The sequence below is a fragment of the Ailuropoda melanoleuca genome, chromosome 6 (assembly GCF_002007445.2).
Source record: "Ailuropoda melanoleuca isolate Jingjing chromosome 6, ASM200744v2, whole genome shotgun sequence".
NCBI classification, from domain to species: domain Eukaryota; kingdom Metazoa; phylum Chordata; class Mammalia; order Carnivora; family Ursidae; genus Ailuropoda; species Ailuropoda melanoleuca.
In genome coordinates, this window is record NC_048223.1 from 36,197,293 (window position 1) to 36,215,402 (window position 18,110).

The 18,110-nt window shown below is 51.3% G+C and overlaps 1 protein-coding gene and 1 long non-coding RNA gene across 4 annotated transcripts in view; one reads left to right on the forward strand and one right to left on the reverse strand.

Moving 5' to 3' along the window:
• Positions 1 to 18,110, forward strand: part of XIRP1 (xin actin binding repeat containing 1) — a 23,977-nt gene continuing 5,867 nt past the window's right edge. For all 3 annotated transcript variants that reach the window (XM_019792971.2, XM_011216860.3, XM_019792972.2), the window contains exons 1-2: positions 1 to 163; positions 15,251 to 15,436. The gene's annotated coding sequence lies outside the window, so the exon portion shown is untranslated. The remainder of the gene's footprint in view (positions 164 to 15,250; positions 15,437 to 18,110) is intronic.
• LOC109488422 overlaps positions 11,045 to 18,110 on the reverse strand; it is a 19,397-nt gene continuing 12,331 nt past the window's right edge. The window contains exons 2-4 of the long non-coding RNA XR_002141402.2: positions 15,703 to 15,830; positions 14,827 to 14,893; positions 11,045 to 13,527 (exon numbers count right to left, since the gene is read on the reverse strand). This is a non-coding gene — a long non-coding RNA (uncharacterized LOC109488422). The remainder of the gene's footprint in view (positions 13,528 to 14,826; positions 14,894 to 15,702; positions 15,831 to 18,110) is intronic.

Sequence of the window (18,110 nt, forward strand, 5' to 3'; positions counted from 1 at the left end):
GTCAGAACTGACAGCGTGGCCCACAGCCCCCATCCTAAGTCACATCGTTAGATTGTCCAGTGGCCAAAGTCCCAGGCAAAGAGAGACATTTCTACAGGTAGGACATTCTGGGGGCCGGCAGACACCTCTGAGGAGCTAAGACAAAGGCAAGACCTCTCTTTGGGTAAGGTTAATCCTTCACTCCCTACTTTCTTTACAGAGACCAGTAATGATTTCTCAGTGTGATCTTCCCTGATTGATTGATTGATTGATTGATTGATTTGATTGTTTAAAAAATTTTATCCATTTATTTGAGAGAGAGAGTCAGAGAGAGAGAGCACAAGCAGGGGGAGGGGCAGAGGGAGAGGGAGAAGCAGGCTCCTTGCTGAGCAGGGAGCCCGACGTGGGGCTCAATCCTAGGACTCTGGGATCATGACCCAGGCCTAACGCAGACACTTAACTGCCTGAGCCACCCAGGCACCCCATGACCTTCCCTGATTTAAACATACAACTTCTGCCCCGAAATTCACATCACTACTTATCACCCACCATCAGGCCTAAATCTATTTTAGCTCTTATTTTTATGTTTATCTGTTTGTTTATTGTTTCTCCTCTCCATTATGAATGTAAGCCTCATGGAGGCAGGGAATTTTCTCTGCTTTATTCACTTCTGTGTCACCTGCTTCTAAAACTGCACCATCCAATACCAGAACCACCAGCCACTTAAGTCTCGTGAGCACCAGAAGAGTGGCTAGCCCAAACTGAGATTTGCAATAAGGGTGAAATAGACACTGAATTTTAAAGGCTTCGTATTAAAGAGAATGTAAAATATCTCATTGATAATTTATAATATTGGTTATATGTTGAAATGATAGTGGGATTGCATTGTATAGAACATATTATTGAAATTTATTTCACCTGTTTCTTTTTTATTAGTTTCAGAAGCAGAGTTTAGTGATTCATCAGTTGCATTTAACACCGAGTGCTCATTACATCAAGTGCCCTCCTTAATGCCTATCACCAAGTTACCCTGTCCCCCCACCCACCTCCCCTCCAGCAATCCTCAGTTTGTTTCCTAGAGTTAAGAATCTCTTACAGTTTGCCTCCCACTCTGTTTTCATCTTATTTTATTTTTCCTTCCCTTCCCTTATGTTCATCTGTTTTGTTTTTTAAGTTCCACATATGTGTGAAATCTTATTCACCTGTTTCTTTTTTATAAACTTATTTAATGTGGCTACTAGAAAATTTAAAATTACATATGTGGCTCACATTTGAGGCTTGCAATATGTATCAGACATCACTGAACTAGATGACAGATCAAATAGTAAATATTTTAGGCTTTGTAGACCATATGGTCTCTGCGCAGCCCTGCTGCTGTAGCGTGAAAGCAGCCACAGACAATATTTAAACAAATAGATGTGACTCTGTTCCAATAAAACTTTATTTATAAAAACAAGCAGCCTCACAATTTGGCCCATGAGCATAGTTTGTGATCTATGGTTTAGAACGTTGTATGGTCCATAATAAATATTCAGCAAATATTGAGCAAATGAATAGAAAGAAGGCTAAAAAGACAGCCTGGTGAGCCAGAGGAGCCTGGTTAGCTCATGTTGGAGAATGTAGGGCCTATTGCACATGAACTTTTTTTTTTTTAAAGATTTTATTTATTTATTTATTTACCTGAGAGAGAGAGAGCAAGAGCGAGAGCACAAGCAGGAGGAGCAGCAGAGGGAGAGGGAGCAGCAGGCTCCCTGCTGAGCAGAGAGCCATGCAGGGCTCCATCCCAGGATTCTGGGATCATGACCTGAGCCGAAGGCAGATGCTTAACTGACTGAACCACCCAGGTGCCCCACATGACTTTTATTTTATGTCACTGGAAGTCTTTAAGCAGGATGGTGATAAAATCCAATAGCTTTTATAAAAGGTCACTGTGATAGATGGCATCCAGCCCTGCCCCTTCACCCCTGCTGGAACTTATCCAGCCAACTGCTGAGAAGGTTGGGGGCTGAAAGCCTTCAGGTGAGTCGCTCTCCAAGCATTGCCTAGGGCTGGGAAAAACTCCCTTGCCCACACTTGTACCCCCTTCCTGGAGCCAACCCACATGCACCAGTGAAGGAATAGGAAATGCCAGCCCTCTTGCAGACAACATGGAAGGGTACCCAGACCTGTTTACAGGATTGGCAGCTGTGCCCCTCATGTTGGCTGCCTTGCAATTCAACTGTGGCCCCTCCTCTCAGGAGTCCATCTCGTCCCATCTCTTGCCCACCGCTCTTGGTCTTGCGAGCACTCCCCAGAAAGCTTCCTGCATGTGAATCTGTATCTCAGAGTCTGAGTCCCGAGGCACCTGACCTGCAACAGCTAATACTAGGTGCGCTCGGAGAAAGCAAACTTCAAATGGGACTTTGGAGCTGATTATCTTGCTGGTTGTAAGTATGGATGACCCCTGACAAGCTGCAGCCGTGCAATTGTCTGAACGGTCACTAGGGCTGAACTGGGATGGTGTATGGAGGGAGGGGGTGCCCTGATGGGTGCAATGTATCAAGCCTTTAGAGGTATGGAAGTAGTAACTTTAGTAACTGCAAGGACAATGGAAATGGATGCAGCTGCAGGGGCCTCTAACGTATGCCAAGGGGTAAAGCCAGAGGGCCTCCTTGGCAGTAGAGACTCTCATCTCCTGCATCCAGAGGGCGGAAAAGGCTGGAAGGCAGGGCACACCAAGACCAGTAAGCAGGGTTTTGCAGCAACCCAGGGAAGGGATAGAACTGGCTTGGCCCAAGATGCCAGCAGCAGAACTAGGGAGAAGTGGTCAGATCCTAGCTACATTTCAAAGATAAAGCCAACATAATTTGCTGTAGTGTTTGCCTTCATTTCCTATTGCTGCTAGAACAAATTACCACACCTTTACTGACTTACAAACAACACAAATTTATTCTCTTACAGTTCTGAAGCTCAGAACTCTGAAAAGAGGCTCCAGGGCGAGAATCGAGGTGTTTTGGGGGCTGCTTCCTTCTGCAGGCTCTGGAGGGGAGAATCCATTCCCTTGCCTTTTCTCAAGCCCGCTGCTTCCTTGGCTTATGCCCCACCCCCTGCCTTCAGACCACGTGGCTCCAACTTCTGCTTCTGTGCTCACATCTCCCTTTTCTGACTTGTCCTCCTGCTTTCCTTGTGATTAGATTGGGTCTACTGAAATAATCCAGGATAATCTCCCCATCTCAGAACCTTTAATTTACTCACATCTACAATGTCCTCTTTGCCACAGAAGGTAACATATTCAAGGGTTCCAGAATTAGGATGTGAACATCTTTGGGGGCCATTAGTCAGCCAACCACAGGGTTGAATGGGGGCATGCAAGCAAGGGAAGGGTCAAGAATGACCTCGAGGTTTTGGGGCCTGAACAACCAGAAGGAGGGGCGTCCATGACCCAAGATGGAGAAGACATGGGACTCAGAGATTCAGCCTTCTTCAGAAGCTGAGGCTTGTCACTTCTCCTCCCTGTGTTAAAAAACAATTTTCAGTAAAAGCTAAGATCTCACGACTTTCATACAGATGTAAAAAATGAACCCATGTTGAAGAAGTTATTTTATTATTGTAATCTGAGAAAAAAAAAACCAAGCAGATATTATAATCAATTCAAAGGAAAACTCCAAACAGCACAAACGTATAGGGAGTAAAGGAATGTTGAAATGAATTACAAAAGGAACAAAAGTGATTCTTCCACAGTGGGGAGGAAGTCAATTAAAATCACTACCAGACAGGACAGCATTTATACACCTGTTACTTACAAGTTAGGAAACATTGCAAGTCACTCAAAGACAATGAACAGGGCTAGAATCTAATGACCCACAAAGGTGTGTTACAGATGGTACATAATTTTCTACTGAAACATTTTTTTCCCCACACCTGATTCAGCTATCAGAGGACTCCACATTAATTCCCAGGGAGGGCCAGTTGAGTTTCTGGCCCCAGGGGAACGAGGAGGTAGGTTTGAGGTCTGCGGGCAAGATCCAAGGAAGAACAGGCAGAAAGAGAAACAAAAATGACACATTGTAATACAAACATTTTGTTTTGTATTTATTTTATTCTTATTTTTTTAAGAAAAGATTTTATCTGACACAGAGAGAGAGCCCGCACATGCGCATGAGCTGGGGGAGGGGCAGTGGGATGGAACAAGCATACTCCCTGCTGAGGGCTCCATCTCAGCACCCTGAGATCATGACCTGAGCCAAAGGCGGACACTTAACCAACTGAGCCACCCAGGCGCCTCATTTGTGCTGTATTTATTACAGTACTTCTTAACTGGTTAGTCTTAAGTTTCTCTTATGAACTGAATATTCATGTCCCCACCTCAAATTCATATGTGGAAGCCCCGTCCCCCCAGTGTGATGGTATCTGGGGAGGGGGCTTTTGGAAGGTAATTAGGCTTCAATGAGGTCATGAGGCTGGGGTCCCCGTGACAGGGTTAGTGTCCCTATAAGAAGGAGCTCTCCTTGCGCCCCTCCCCTCCATTGCCATGTGAGGACGCAGCAAAAAGGCTGGCGTCTGCAAGCTAGGAAGAGGCCCTCCCCAAAGAACTGAATCAACAGGTAACTTGACCTTGGATTTCCCAGACCCTAGAACTCTGAGAAATAAATTCCTACTGTTTAAGCCTCCCAATCCCTGGTATTTCATTATGGCAGCCCACACTGATTAATATACAAGCTATTAATTTTTCTGAGGCGAGGGGGGTCTGGTCATTTGTAATCAGCCACCTGGTGACATTCTACATTCCACTCAATAGCAATTAGACCAGACTGAATAACAACAAACATAATTCATCCACTCTCCTGGCCATGATCGCTTTGGAACTGAGAAAGCGCTCCTTCCATACAGCTGCTCCCCAGCAATACCACAGCCCTTCCTTGTTTGTGGCTAAACTGGAGGTACAGTGGTTTCTATAAATGAGTAATAAATTTAGCAGTATAATCTCTCATCCGTTCTCTTTTCTCCCATCTCTTCTTCTAACCCGATTAACACTCACGAGAGGGAGAGAATGAGTGAACTCTGCTCTGCAGTTACATTTACAGAGCGAGAAGACAGAATCCACTACCAGATAGAAAATCTTAGATGGCCAAACATATGCTTGTTGTCAAGAGGAGAATGTGTTGGAATAAAAAATTTTTTTCTTCTATTGACTTAGGTTCAGTTCTGGGGACCTGTGACTTAACTGATAACAAACAGATTAAGAGGGGGGAAGACAAAGTTTCTCTACCAGGGAGCCTTCAGTGTATTGGTCCCCCAAATAGCCAAAGATAGAGGTTTATAAACCCTCTTAGTAAGGAGACAGAGCTTCTACGGAAGAATCAGTGGAAGGGAGGGCAGTTTCAGATAAAGTTTATTTAAGCAATTACTCATCCTGGTTATAATGGTTAGTCTCCTTTCTGGCTGTAAACTTCCGAGAGAGGGAGGATTTATGGCAACTGTATTTTTCAGGAGGTCCTGCTCACAGCTGCAAAAGAAGTTTAGATAAGGTTTTTTTCTGTGGCTGCTGTGTATTCAGATGTTTTTAGCTAACATCATCTTGATGCCATTGAGGTACATCTTGAGCCCCTCCAGGTGCAAACCATTCATGTAATGAGAACCTTCAAAGGGCATTTCCTGTCTCCGAGATTTTAGTCAAAGCCCCGTAGGTAAGAAAAATGGACCCTAGAGCCACCCCCCACAATCTGAAATAAAGTGCAAGACTTACAGAAAGTGGGCAAGCGACCTTTCGTCCGACATGTGTCATCAAGCAGAAGTGTGTGACTAGAAGTGAAACTGGAAAGAGGGTTTCTTGAAGGAAAGTGTTGTCCTCCTCCCACTTCAGGTCTGATAGGGGCCTTCAAGGGGGCCCTCTCCGCCCCCCCCCCCGGGAGAGCCCGGCCCCTGGGCTGAGTGGAGAGCAGGAGTGAAGAGGGCTGAGGGTCTCCTGTAGCACACTCAAGAGGAGGCGTGTGCAGGCGGGGAGATGGCGTCAGCACTTGTCTTGAGGTCACGTCACCCTGTTCAGGGAATGGCCTACCCATGGCTGGTGTCTCCAGTGCACGCACTGGGCAGTCCACTCGAGGAACAGCCAGTGTTTGGGTCTCTGACCCTCCCAGAGGGCACCATCAACACCTCTCTGCCCTCGTCTCTCCTCCCTCTCCTTCCTGCACCCCCGAGTCTGGAGTGACAGCGGATGGGTGAAGGGTAAAGAGAGGCGAGTCTGACGAGGAAAGAGTGAGATAACCCATGACACGCCCCTTCCCCACTGAGTTTCCATGCCAAACCAGGGCGGCCTTCCATCATCCCACCTTGCTCACCTCCCCTGCCTGCCCAGCTTGCCCTTTGTGTTCTGACCCCTCCAGAGTCCAAGTTCAGGGGGTGGGGCAGGGAGACAGGGGAAAGGGCAGGAGAGAGATCACAGGTCTGGGGCTTTCCGGAAGCATTGATTCCTGAGCTTGGCAGAAGTTCAGGGCTGGCTCTTTCTATCATGGGGTGTTTTGAAGGTTCTTTGAGGAAACCCCCAGTCCCATATCCCCTGCAGTTACTGACATGGTGGATTCACTTCCCAGCTCTCTCCTGATAATTCCCATTTAGCCACTGGACCTAGAAGTCTCCCCCAACAAATATTCTCTCTTTGGGGTTCCAATGGGGCTCCCGGCAGCCCCGTTGGGCAAGGCCTTTGAAGAGGTTTCTCTCCATCTCAAGGTACCTGGGACCCTGGTATTTTCTACTCAGACATCCTAGTTTCTTTTCTAGGTCCATCCACCCGACAGCAGACTGTTCTGCCAGGGCCCACATCGCAAGACTTGGGAGTGGCCAGGGAGAGGGGGGTTTATGATGACTTGTGGACCTGTGGTCTGGGGTGTCCTCACATATACACAGGCCCCTCACAGTGTAGGACACAACAGGGCCAGGAGGAGGAGAAGGGCGAGGCCAGGTCCATTTATACTCCTGCTTCAGGTGCAAATGTCCAGGGAGGGGAGGGAGTGGAGGAGGCTGAGGTGTCCCCAGTAGCTCAGCAGAGAGAACAGCAGGTGCTAAGATCCTGAAGTGGGAGAAAGCTTGGTGCATCCTGAGGACAGGAAAGGGAGGGAAGGGGAGAGTGCCGCGAGGCAGAGTTGGGGACACAGGTGGAGCTGCTTTGCTCAGTCTTGGGAACCCTGGCCAACTTTGGTCTCATCCCAGGAGCAGTGGGAAGCCTTGCTGGGAATGAAAGGTGGGAAATGGTGGCCTGGGCTGCAGCAAGGGCTCTGGAGGTGGTGTGAGTGGGGAGGCTCACAGGCCGGGTCACCCTGGGGGCTGCCCTGGATGTTCTCAATAGCCGCTTTCTCACGGGAGGTTCTCAGTGACTCAGGAAACAGAGGTTAACTGTTCGCGTACTATATCTGGAGCTCAGGTGCCTGGAGCCCAGTAACCTTGTCACGGATTCAAGTCTAGCCAGCGAATTACAGTGCTTTGATCACACTCTGCTTTCCCAGCAGGACAGTAAATGCCATGACAGCAGAGAGCGTGCCTGTCCTGTTTACCCTATACCCCCAGCTCCCAGCAGAGAGCCCAATGGAGAATAGGCCCTCCTGAGTATTAACTTAACGACTTGTATCTATCTATTACTGCATAACAAACTAGCTCAAGTTTTAAGTGGCTTAAAACAATAGCAATCATTTTGCCCACAGCTCTGCCATCAGAGACAGCTCCTCTCTGCTCAGTGTGGCGTCAGCTGGGACAACTTGCCTGGAGACTGGAATACACGCTCTAAGCTGGCTTCCACCCATGCTGACTTTTGGCTGGAGACTTAGCCAGGGCCACGGGCTGGGGGCCTCGATTCACTTCTACGTAATTTCTCCCCAGGCTGCTTGGGCTTCCTCATGGCATAGTGACTGGGTTCCAATGTCCCCAGAGAAGCAGGTGGAAGCTGTGCTGCCTGTTGTGGCCCAACCTCAGAAGTCATAAAATGCCCTTCCAGTAGTCCCAGTCCTGCCTGGACGCAAGAGGATGGCATATAGACTCCTTTCCATCAACTGGAGAAGGGTCAAAGTCACATTATAAGGGACGTGGGATGGGATGGGAGATATTGGAGTGGCCATCTTTGGAAAATGTGTCAATCTGGCCCACGAACAAGGAAGGTACTGTTTGGTTCAAAGAGAAGGGGATATAGGTCACATTCTAGAAAGGTTCCCCTGTAACTCGGAGAAGATAAAGAATGGAAGTTTAGAGGGTTAATTGACAGTTATGATGATAATTCACTTCTAGTTTTATCTGCCTCTAACCAAAATGTAGGCTCCATGAGGGTATATATGGAGATAGAAAGCGAGGGATCTATATATAAAATCTCCAGTGCTTAGCCCAGAGCTCAGCACATAGTAGCCACGCAAAGCATTTTTTTATTTACATGCAATTAGCTAGCATATTGTACATCATTCGTTTTGATGTAGTGTTCAAGGATACATGAGTTGAGTGTAACACGCAGCGCTCACCAGGTGCTGATTACATAAATGAGATGATAAAATGCAGTCTTGGTTTGGAGAGGTGAAGTGTCACCTGATGACGTGCTGCCACCTACTGGGCGCTGGGGGCCTTGCCAGCCATTTCCAACGCTCCGCTTGCCCACCTGCCTTTGGAACTAACTATGCATCCCTCTTGCCAGGGGTGCTTTCCTGACCCTGATTTAATTTTTCACCACAACCGTGACTCCTGTATTGGGTCCCACTTGACCAGTAAGAATTGTGAGGACCAGAGGAGTTATTTACCAGAATCATCTCTCCTGGGTGCCTCCACATGCTCACCCCAAGCCCTCCGCAGCTCTCCACAGCCTGGAGGTGGCTCTCGGGCAAAGTCCTCAAGCGCATCCTTGGTGATCCTGGGGTGAACCGGGCAGCCCCTTCCTGCTCCTTCTCTTTACTCTGTGGAGCACTGAACACTGTCGCTCCCCTCCATCCTCGAAATGCATTCCTCCCTCAGCATCTTCCAAGACCAACTCCTCTCGTGGTTTTTCTCCTGCCTCCCTGGCTGCTACTTCCTTCTGCGGCTAGGCTACACAGTCCATTTCTCCGACGTCTGTCCCTGCCCTGGAGAGTGCCTCCCCAGGCGACCTGCATCCCCTCTGCCCACAAATGGCTGTCGGGTCTCTGTCGCCAGTCCAGAGGTCCAAATCCCATTGTCTGGCCCCTGAAGACAGACTCTGCCTACCTCACCCTCATCTGGTCCAAAGTCAGCCTGTCACCCCCTCTCCGCCAGCCATCCTGCCTTCCGCCTCACTCCCACTGCTCACCCACTGCCCCAAGCCAGACAGCGGGGGATGGCCTCCTAGGACCCCTCTCCTCATGCCCCAGTACACTGAACAGTTTTCTGCCTGCCACCTCAGACAGTTCACCAGGGACTCAGGCACCTTTTAGCTCTTTTACTTACATTTTGTCTGTTCTACCTCCTGAGAATCCCGCAGGCTCAGCCCCTCGTCCCCTCCTCTCTGCCACCACCAAAATCTTCATCACCTGGAACCTGGGCTGCTGGGACAGGCTCTCATCACCTGTCTCCTGTGACCCAGATTACCCTGAAACACACCTGTTCGAATGGGGCCCAAACTCCTTGCCTGGCACTCACAATGTGGCCCTGTGCCCACTGCCCAGGACCACTCTCCATCACCCACCCTGCATTCAAGTCACACAGCACATGTCACACCGTCTGCACCTGTGCCCACTCTCTTCCCTCCGCCCAGAAGCCCTTCCCTCCTCAGCCCATCCCCATTGTACAGACAGGGAAACTGAGGCTTGCAGAGCTGATATGGCCTGTCCAAGGTTGGAGAGCTGCCAAGTGTGGAGCTGGGGTTCCAGAGGAGGGCTTCCTGAACCTGCTCCTTCACTGCTCCGTGGGGTCCCAGCTCTCCTACAAGCCTCCAGCCCCCCAGGTATGAAACGGGGTGGGGGGAATGAAACACTGGGCTCTTCCTGCTCTGACTTCCCCTAACCAGGATTTCTGGAGTCTGAGATGCTCTGAGGTTCTCTGGTGACCTGGGGCTGCTGAGCACAGCTGCCTAGGACCCCCTAGCCAGTCACACAATGGAGAATGCTGAGGCTGAGCTCCAGGCTGGCTGGGTGCCTGTTTTAAGTGGGCAGACATGGCTTCCCGCCCACCCTCCACTGCTTTGTTTCCACTCCGTTAGTTTTCTATTCCTGTGAGGCAAAATATCACAAACTCAGCCGCTTAAACAACACCCTTTATTAGCTCACAGTTCTGTCGCTAATACAGGGCTGGGCTCTCGTTCAGGGAATCCTAAGGCTGAACCTCATTTGGACACTGAAGAAAACTCCTCTTCCAAGCTCGTGCCAGATGGTGACAGAATTCAGGTCCTGCGATTGTAAGATGGAGGTCCCCATTCCCTTACTGTCAGCCAAGAGCCTCTCAGTTCCTTAAGGCACCACGTGGCTGCTCACACAATCCCTCCATCTTCAAGTAGGGAAGGTGTGTCAAATGCTCCCATGGCTGCCATCTCAATGACTTCCTCTTCTGCCACCAACAGAAGAAAGCTTTCCACTTCTAAGAACCTTCCCTGATTGAGTCAGGCCTACCCAGATAATCTCTTTATCTTAAAATCAATTGCCTTGGGACTTGAATCGCACATGCAAAATCCCTTCACAGCAGTGCCTAGAGTAGTGTTTGATGAATCACCAGGGGACAAGAATCTTGGGGGACCATCTTTAGAATTCTGCCAGCTATATCCTGTGAAGACCTGCTCAAATTAATCTGTACTCAGCAGTGGGGGTTGGGGGGTGCAGAAATGGATAAAACTTACCCCATGACCTCTGGGACTCCTGTATCAACCCCTCTCTCTCCACCCTGGGCTCAGTCAGATTTTCCCACTTTCCAGCCTATACTTAGGCTATCCCTTCCACCCAAATGTTTTTCCCACTAACTTCATCAGCTCAGGCCGCCAGAACAAAATACCACAGACTGAGTGGCTGAAACAACAAAAATTAATTTTCTCACAGTTGTGGAGGCTGGAAGTCCAAGATCAAGGTTCTGGCCGGTTTGGTTTCTCCTGAGGCCTCTCTCCCTGTGTCCTCACATGGCCTTTCCTCTGTGAGCACACATCCCTGGTGCCTTTCTCTTCTTATAAAGCACATCAGTCCTATTGGATTAAGAACCTACCCTCTTGGCCTCATTTTACCTTAATTGCTTCTTTAAAGGCCCTCTCTCCAAACACAGTTACATTCTGAGGTCTGGGAGTTAAGGCTTCGGCATATGAATTTGAGAGGGACACAATTCAGCTCTTAATACCCACCATCTCCTCTCCTCAAGAGCCTCCTCATTTGGGGGACTCAGCTCAAAGGCTACATCCTTCATGAAACCACCCCAGGGGCCCCCACTTGGAGTGTGCTTCTCCCTCCCTGGGCCCCTCAACGCCAAGCTGGTACATCTGTCCTCACCAGGTCCCTTTCCTACTGAACTGTGGGCTCCCACGACAGGCTCCACAGCTAGGATCTGGCTCCCAGCAGGGCGTAATTTGTACTGGGGAAGAAAGGGAGGAGGGGAAATTCGCCAGCAGGATGCTAACAGGGTCAAAGGGCAGGGCCCCTGTCCCAGGAAGCTGCCAACTGCACCCCTCCCGGCCACAAGCGCTCTGGGGTCCCTGGAATGTGTGCAGGACTGACAGCAGTTCTCCAAGCCCAAGGATTAAGAGGCAGTCGCCTCCAGGCTTCCTGCTGTTCTGTCAGGTGACAGCCACGTCCTTAGTGAGACCCAGGTCTGTCTCATCCCCACCACATCCCTCCTCACAAAGCATCCCCAGGGGCCAGACCACCCTGATCGGGGCAGGAAGCCTGAGTTCTAGTCCTTGCTGAGCCCATCACTCATATGTTGACCTAACTTCTTTGAGCCTTCATTTCCTGACCTGTAAAATGGGCACACACATACTGGCCCCTGCCCCCCCCACTCCACTTCAGGGGACAGTCCCTTACAGACTCACAGATTCCCACCTTAAACCCTTGTATCTCTCTGTCTGTGGGGCAGGCTGGAAGGATAGGAGAGCCGGTGCTTCCGTCCAGGTCGGGGGTGACGATGGTGGGTGAACCCCCCCAGCTTCCTTGCCCTGGTGACACACGTTCTACCCTAGCTCTCAGAGGCTCCCCATGGGATCAAGCCCCAGCTGTCCACACTAGTAACCTCCTGTCCTCCTGCCCCCAACTCACTTTACTCCCTCACCACATTCCTCCCCTCCCAGTGAAGTCACTTGCTCCCAGATGTTCCACTGGGAGCAGGATGGGGGTGCTGATGCTTGGAAGATCCCGAGCTAGGACTCTAGGGTGCAGAGACCTGAAAGACGCTCAGAGGGCATATAAATAGGAAGCGACAGGCTGGCGATCTGATCCCAGCAGTCTGACACCGGACCCCGTGCTTTCAAAAGCACGTTCTACCGCCTCTCAGGTGGTAGCCGCGCTCCTCTGGCAGGAGGGTAGAGACTCTCCCCCACTGTGCCCACCCTCAGAGCCCCCCCAGAGCAGAAAATCCCTGTTCTGGGTCAGATGGTTTTATCAAGAGGCTGAGCAGACCTGTCCCCGCAGGCCTGGAACAGACCCAGCCTGGCTCGCTCAGAGCTGGCCCTTGGCACCAGTGTCTGCTTCCCAGCTAGAGGGAAGCCAGGACTGCCAGCCAGAGCCTTGAAGGACACTTGTCTTCAGACCAAGAGGACACACTGGGATCTGGAACCTGGAGAACCTGGGGGTGGCAGGGATCCAGGAAAACTTAATGACCTTACTCATTTATTGAGCTTATAGTGTGCCAGACCCTGCTCCGAATGCACCATTTGTGTGTGTGTGTGTGTGTGTGTGTGTGTGTGTGTGTGTGTGAGAGAGAGAGAGAGAGAGAGAGAGAGAGATCTGTATACTCTTCACAGCAGCCCTTTGAGGTATGCACAATTACTATCCCCATCTTACAGATGAGGAAACTGAGGATAAAAGGGGTAAGGATCTTCAAGGTCACACAGCTAGTGAGTGTCACAGGTAGGATTTACACTCAGGCAGTCTGGCCCGTAATCCTTCCTGGACCCTGTCTCTCCTGAAGCTTCCACCGAGTGGGCCTCCAGCTACTGACTCTGAGCTCTGCCATAGCGTGCCGGCTCTGCAGGGAGACTGTGAACGTCTGACCAACCCCCAGCTTTGGTGGAGCCCCACGTGGAGGGAGGGGCTGACTGGGGAAGGCACCCTTAAACCTGAGGAGCAGTGGGCTCCAGAAGGAGGCATTAGCATCCCTGGAAACCACCACCCCTCCCCCAAGGTCCTTCTGCCTTTTGACGTTGAATCAGTATAGCCATTCAACCTCCGTGTATTTATTTATTCCCAGCCTCATTCCCAAGATGGTTTGAGGGAGCTGAAAGAGAGAGCTGTGCAATGTCTCCACCAAAGATACTCTGATAGGGGCGCCTGGGTGGCTCAGTCCGTTAAGTGTCTGCCTTCGGCTTAGGTCATGATCTCAGGGTCCTAGGGTTGAGCACTGAGCGGGGAGTCTGCTTGTCTCCCTCTCCTTCTGGCCCTCACCCGGCTCATGCTCTCTCTCTCTCTGTCAAATAAATAAATAAAATATTTTTTTAAAAAAGATACTCTGTTAAATCATGCCTCATGCCTTGTAATTGACACCTTCATGGTGTGGCCCTGTTAAATCATTACACATAGGATGACTAACTCACTCTGGTTTTCTTCAAGTTTTCCAGCTTTAAAACTCAAAGTCCTTTATTCTGGGAACCCCCTGGAGACAGGCAGCAGTTGGTCACCCTCATTACACAGGATGCAGCCCTCAAAGCCTACTTGCTTTACTAGGAATGTAGCTCAGAGCTTCCTGACAGCCAAGGCAGAGAGGGAAATACCCTCTGTTACAAGATTTTCAGTGTTGATAGCGGTAGCACAGTAAGAGAACTTTGCACAGGGATGTGTCCAGCATGGTGGTTACTAGGTACACGTCTCTATGGAACACTCAAAATGTGGCTAGCATGATGGAGGAACTGGATTTTTAATTTTAATACATTTCACTCGGTTTAAACATAAGCAGCTGAGGCTAGTGGTGACTATATTGAAAAGGAGAGTTGTATTAGAACAGAACCAACCAGATGATCAGGAAAAGCCTGGGGAGCAGGCAGGGGGATGGAAAAGGACAGGGGAAGCCAAAAGAGGGAGTGGATGCAGGAGAGTGGTTCCCAGATGCCCCTCTGGCCCCATGTTAATGCAGCATGACTCACACTGACTCAGTGGAAAAAGTGAGCAGTGCCTGCTATCACTGCCTGGCACCAGAGGGCATCCCAGATGCCAGAAGGAAGACCCTGTTCTGCCAGGTAACAGAATGCACCTGCATGGCCTTAGGGCTAGCGCCCGGGGAAAACGCCTCCTTCGAGTGCTCCCCTGATACCCCTCACCCTTCCTGGTCGGGACGCTAGGATCTCTGGACCCTGCTATGCACCCTGGGTTTTGGGAAGCAAAGAAGGGGGAGGCATGACCCCCCTCAGTCGTCCGTGACTGGGAAGCTGATGACTCCAGGGTCAGAAATAACTCCACAGTCAGCTCGCCGCGTGCCACCCCTCCCTTCCCCACCATTCCCAGAAAGTCTGGGCCCTGAGTCAGAGAGAAGAGTTCAAAAGTAAACAAGAACCCAGATTATCTGCTACGAAAACCACAGAACCATTCCGTGGAATTCTTTGATAAGTCAGAGACCTAGTGAAGAGTTGAGGCCTGGAAGTTCAGATGTCTTTCCCCCAACCCAGTTGCACTCTGGACTGTGTAGCCTGGTGCTATGGGCATGAAAAAGAAGGACAAGAGAGGGGAAATCCTTAGCACGGAGGGAATGGGGGAGAAGGAGAGCTGGGCTTACCCTCAGAAGTGTCCAGGCCAGGAGCAGAGAAGAGGGCCCAGGCCTGCCCTCAGGGGCCTCCAGTCCCCTAGCACAGTAAACACACACATCAGGAATAGTCAGAGACCGGTCCAGAGCAGACAGGGGGGCCACATGGGATAAGGGGGCAGGGCCATCCAGGTATCAGATGTCCCTCTTGATTCATCCCCTCAAAATAGTCTGGGACACCTGTACCCCACACCATGGCTGAGTCACTGACCCCAATTCTCAGATGAGCCTTGAATGAATGAAGCTATCCCTACTCCTCTTCCCCTCGCAGCAGAAAGGACTTGTAACCGATTCCCTGGGATGGAAGGGGAACTTCCACAAGCCCTAAAAATAACTGAGCCACTTCATACTCTGAACATAGCCTCTCCCACCCACCCCCACCTGGCCCACCCTCTAGCCAGCAAGATAAAGGCAGCTGCTAGGCGGGCAGAGGACAGAGACGCGAGCCAGGGCAGCGAGAAGGCGTCTAAAGAGGCCAGCAGAGCAGGACCAGCCCTGAATAAGAAGCCGAAGCGGACAGACAGACCATTAGATCACACCTGCCACAGACCTCGAGCACCCCTCAGCCAAGTGGGACCTTCAGGTGAGTAGCCTGCCCTTTCATCTTTCCACGGCAGGCTGGCTTTCTGGGCTGGGATCCCCTGCCGGCAATGTGGGATGGCTCTCAGGCAGTGTAAATCACAGTTACCTCTGGGTGGAGGCAGGAGGTTGCAACTGGATGTTGGTGAGTGGGGGGTCCCTGATATAAAAGTTCCATGAGGAAGTTCAAGGAGGATTAGCATGAGCCCCATGGGAGCTCCCATAGTGGCTGCCACAGGCCTGAGTCCCACGGAAGAGACAGGTTCTTACCAGTCCGGCATCATTCAGAAAGGCTTTCAGGAGTAGGTGGCCTGGAGCTCCCATTTTTAAAAATACAGGTGTGGAGCTCCTCAGGCTTCAGGACTTCCTCTCAGGGAAGCCCCAGGCAGGCCCAAGGTCTGGAAGAAAGAGAGACACAAGAGAGGTCGGAGGACATGGGGGCTGGAGGGGAGGACGTAGGGCTGACTCTGCATTGCTAGGACAACCTCCATGCCCAGCTGTTGTGGGCAAAAGTCTTGGCATATCTGGCACCAGGAATATCTCCCCAGGGCTGGCCTGAGCCCAGCTCCCCACATATCATGGCCTAGGGCTGGGATGGAGGGCAGACTTTGCCCCAGGCCATGGTCTTGCCCAGTGGGAAAGCCCTTGGGGCAAATTCAGGGGACACAAGGTGGGGGGACCAGATCTGAATCTGCCCAGATGTAGAGACCTGTGGAGGCTGAGCCAAGGAGAAGCTGACCTGGGAGCAAAGGTGGGGTCACCTTTCAGAGGCTGGCTTAGCCCTAGTTGGCCAAGCTCTGGCACACTTCTTGGGATTCAGGCCTGACCCCAAGTCTGGTGGTCCCAGTTCCAATTCCACTCACACCCCCCACCCCGTCCCTGTCCTTTAGAAACTTAAGCCCCAGGAGTTTCGAGCCAGGCAGGGGCAAGGGTGGGAAGGGCAGGGGTCAGAAAACCTGCTGCTTCAGGCCTTGCTGCTACCTTACAGAGCCCCCCGGAACAGCTCCTTCCCTGTCTTTGGGCCTCCGTTTCCCTGTCTAAACAAGGGGGTGTTAGATTCTTTGATTTCTGAGGGCCCATAGCTCTGATATCCCTGGATTCCATGATGCTAACTATTTGTAACCATAACAGGGATTCTGGAGATTCCTGGGGTCAGCGGTGAGGTGGAGCTGGTGGTCTATACATGCCATTCGCTCAGGCCACATGGTCGTGACAGGACAGGGAGGCATGGTTTGCCTTTGTTCCCATCAGAACTCAGAGACAAAAGGAACCACCCAGAGAGGAGACTCCAGCTGCAGGTTTCAGAGTTTTCCCCCTCAGGCTGTCTGGTGGGCAGACTGGATGGCTATCTCAGAAGGGGGGTGGCAAACAGGTCTCAATTCTCCCCACTTCTGAGGTAACCATGAGGAGGAAGTCCTACCTCTCACCTGCTGCCCATGTCCCTCAACCTCCCCCCACAACCAGGCCCCAGCACTGGTCATCCTACAGGCCAGGCGCCTGACACCAGCTCAGGAGACAGGGGGCAGGATCAGGGAGCCCAGGACAGAAGAGGAGATAAAGTGGGTGAGGGAGCCCAGGGTCCCAGTGGCTGAGCCTGGGCCTCCCTCCTGAGCCCAGGGCTGCTGGGCCGAGGCCAGGACCTCGGCTATATTTAGCATGAGTGTGGAGCAGAGCAGCGGGTCAGGGTTAGCAGGAGGGGGGACGTGCTTCCCATTCCTTCCCTACTGGCCTCTGGGGACTGTCAGTACACCTGTCACAAGACAGATAAGACACACAGAGGACTGAGACCAGAGAAGGGCTTGAGGGGTGGGAGGCCACAACAAGGGAGGGGGGAGCTGGGGGAAGCAGTGTCTTGATGGAAGCTGCCTGACATGAAGAGGGAGGAGGAGAAGTACAGGAGTTTGGGGCTGGTGGCCTACGGTTGGGGCAGAGTCTCCATGAGCCAGGGCAAGGTCTCTGCAGTAAGCTCCCTGTCCACTGCCTTCCCTCCCTGTGGGTGTCACCCTCACACTCTCCCCGGTTGGCTGTTGGGGAACAGACGGCTACCACAGCCAATAAGAAAGCTCCATGCCCCCTTCCCTCTTATTTCTTGGGAACAGGGCCCCAAATAGGGTCTAGGAACCCCAAGCCAGCACTGCCTGCCACTCCTTCGCCAAGATCTGTCTCTCTCTATGCCTCAGTTTCCTTGTCTTTAATTGTGAGTGGCTGGACTAGAAGGCCCTTGAGATCATCTTGACTCCCATCTTCTGAGTCTTGGGGTATGGCACAGAAAGCCCCAACCTGGGATTCAGAATCTGGCTTTGCGGAGCTGTGAGATAGCTGGTGAACAACGGCCCCTCACAGAGCTTGGGCTGCTTCTGCTAGGGCAGAGGCTGCAGGCCCCTGCTAAACCTCCGGGGCCAGAAGGGCTGGAGACCGAGTTGAGAGGCAAGACGTTAAAGGCTGGGCAGGACTCCCGGCAAAGAGGCAAGTGCGCCCTCTGGTGTTGTGAAAGGGAATTTCTTCTCCATGGGACCCGCCTCTCCTCGACTGGAACCCCATCAGTCAGGATTCACCTTGGGAGTTTACCAGGGCAAAACCGACTTGGGTAAAGGAAGGTGAGGATCGAACATGTCCAGGTTGCCTACTGGAGGTTTTGGCATCCCTTGTAGGGGTAAGGACAGAGTTTCACGGCCAGT